Source organism: Hevea brasiliensis, chromosome 4 (genome assembly GCF_030052815.1).
Source record: "Hevea brasiliensis isolate MT/VB/25A 57/8 chromosome 4, ASM3005281v1, whole genome shotgun sequence".
NCBI lineage: Eukaryota > Viridiplantae > Streptophyta > Magnoliopsida > Malpighiales > Euphorbiaceae > Hevea > Hevea brasiliensis.
In genome coordinates, this window is record NC_079496.1 from 104,229,322 (window position 1) to 104,232,664 (window position 3,343).

Below are 3,343 nucleotides of genomic sequence, written 5' to 3' on the forward strand. Positions count from 1 at the left end.
ACAACTAGAGAAGCTATAAACACAAATAATTAGTAATGTCCAATTAGTTAAGTATAAACAAGAAAAATAGAACATAAGAAGTTAAACGAGCCGAGAGTCACAGCGATGGGTGACCTTCTCGGGAATGACTGCGAAATCGTTTTAAACTCAAATTTCGAACCGTAAAAAGTGACGCTGCGGTCCTTAAGACTCTTATGGACACAGTGGAAAAGAGAAAATCATGAAAAAGAACTGTTAAGTCAGTCAAATAATTAGGTCAGGGAACCGAAAGAAATATGGAATTATTTGCAAACCGGGATGAACCGGTGATGGGCAATTTGGTCAATTGACCCCGAAAGCTGACTCCTGACCTAACTGTCAAATAAAATTGAAGAAAAGAAAATTTCGGAATCGAGAATTAAATTAAAGAACTAATAGAAAAATAGAAAAAAAAAAAAAGAAAAATCAAAAAGTAAAAAGGTGATGACATCACGCATGACCTCATGCATGATGCCATAACTAAACTAATTAATTTAATTAATTAATTAGAAATTTTGTGGTCTTCCATAACTAAAATAAATAAAGAAAAAAAAAGTAAAAATCACTTCTTCTTCCTTCCATCTTGCCACCCCATCTTCCCCATATTCCCTCCATGAAAATTTTCTATTAAAGCTTGCACTCAAGCTTTAATTTCTCCACTTGATCCTAATAACCCCCTTAAAATACTCCCTAGAGCTTGTTATTATAATTTGAGAAGAAGACTACAAGAGGAAAGAAGGGCTAAGAGAGAGATTTGAAGCTTTAAGTTGAGGTTAGTATATTAAACTCCTTATTTTTCCATTTAAATGCATAATTAGTGGTTGAAATGAGCTTAGAATTTATGAAATGAAATAAAAATATGGGGGAAGGACCATTGCTAAAATTCGACTAGCTTGAAGAGGGGACATCAATTGTATGGCTTGAGGGTTTTGAATGAGTTAAGAAACCTTACTTAGTTGAATGATTAGCATTAAAACCATTAAATGTAGTTAAATGCATGAGATGAATGAGTTAGGGTTTGGAACCAAATTTTGGAGAAATGCTTAAATGATGACTTTGGTCTATTGTGAGATGAAAAATAGTCAATAATGACCAAAAGAGATGTGTGGAAATTGTGAGAATGAAAGTTAAATTCGTAGGGTAAATGGTCATGCTGCTGGCAGCATGACCAAGCCAACTTTGAAGGACCAAAACGGAAATTTTACAAGTCCAATTGATATGGCACCAATTAGGGATGAAAATAGACATAAAATGACACAATTTTCATTTAGGAACCATGCTCAAAAATTGACCAGAACCTAGTGAACCAATTGACCAAAGTTGGTTAAGAGCAGTCTGCCACTGCACAAACTGACCAAATGAATATCTGTTCATTTGGTCATAACTCGAGTTAGGAAGGTCAAAATGACCTGAAATTTTACCAGTAATTAGATAAGATATAGATATAAAACTTTCATGAAGAACACCAACTCAAATTATGCCATTAACCTAATCAAATTATTGAGCAAAGTTAAGTTATCGAACCTGCAAAACTGCAGAATTGCCATTGAGCAGTAATGTTTGAATGGCTATAACTCTCTCTAGAAAACTCCAATTTAGGTGATTCTTGAACCGATGGAAACTTATGACATAGTAGAACATTTCATATGAAGAAAGTTAGACCAAATTATGGACTTAACTTGATCAAATTACTGAACGAAGTTGGATAAAAAATTAGCCAGAACCAAAATTGCAGCATGAACAGTGCATGTGAACAGTAATTGTATTTTGGCTATAACTTGAGCTACAAAACTCCAATTGGGGTGATTCAAAAATGAGAATACACTTAAGACAATAAAGAACATTTTATATGAAGGAAGGTTTGCCAAATTCCAACAGTAAAAGGACCAATGAAACAGTGCAACTTAGGACTCCAAAACCGAAAATTCGCAATTTTGCCTAAAAGACCTAAGTTTTGAGAAAATGACTAAAATCAACAAATTTAATGACCAAAATGTGGTATGTGGGTGAAGTTGGAGTTCCCATACCTATTAAGCCTTAGAAAGTCAACTATTTGACTTGAATAGTGTAGTGAATAGGAACCCGAAACACAAAAATTTCGAGAACGTCGAATTTAACACGTTAGAACTAGGTAAATGTGAAGCTAAATTTATTTTGGATTTTTGTTAAGTTCTAGTACTGAAACATTGTAAAATTGTGTGTTTCAGTTGAAAAGAATATCGGGAAGGAACCCGAGGAACCGAGTCGAGGCTAAGGGACGACTCGCTTGAGGTTTGTGCACAACATCTCCATGCTTTAAAATTCATTGATAAAGTGAACGAAGTATGTATTTTGCTTGTGATTTGAAATTGTTGAAAGTTTATTTGTGACATTATTTATGATGTTTTGATTTAAAATGTGAAATTTATTGTGTATATTTGAAATAGCAATGTTTAGCAAATCGTTAAGATAAGTTTTGAAACCATAGTGTCATGACCATATATTTGAACACCTCACTAGCACGACTAGTGGGGGTAATTAGTTTCGAATTTTGATTCCTTCTCTGGAGAAGTGTTGAGGTGTGCCAGTAGAAGAGGATGTGAATGGATATTCATATATTTGAGCTAGCTAGCCTTGTGATGTGATTTCTCTTTAGCCTCTGGCTATTGAGATTCTATTTGTTTCGAATGGCATGATTTAACTGTGGGTTTTATGAAATGTGTTTTGATACTTCGAAATGAACGTGGTTTGCATTAAAATCTCATAATTCATGTTTTGTGTTTAATGCTCATGTTTAGTTAGATTTTTGAATAAATGTGATTTTATTTTTGCATAAAGATTATTTTAGTATGTTGTGCACCACTGAGTCCTAGTACTCAGCGATAGCTTTTATTCTTTATGAATCTGAGAGACTAGAGGAGCAGCAGACTGAGCTGCTAAAGATTGAGGATCATTCAGCCTAAAGTCTTTGGGTATAATTTATACCCTAACTGTAAATATTTCTTTTGATGTATATATTGCACATAAATGTATGGACATGTAAAAATGGGTCTTGAGCAGTTGTATAAAATTTGTATAAAGTTGTAATATATATTGTAGTTTGAAATTCTCTTAATGTAAATTTTGTAATGATCTATTTAAATTGTTTTGTTTCTAACGAAATATGAATGGAACTATTTTATTTAATTTGAATGAAATGGATTGTTAGTATTTTGATGATCATTGGATAGTGGATTTGAAATTGAAAGTTCATAAATGTGTTGAGAACTTGATTGAGATTGCGTATGAAATTGAAGCAGTTGTTGAGAAAATTTTTAGAAGTGCTTTTTACAGGTATTTGAAGAAC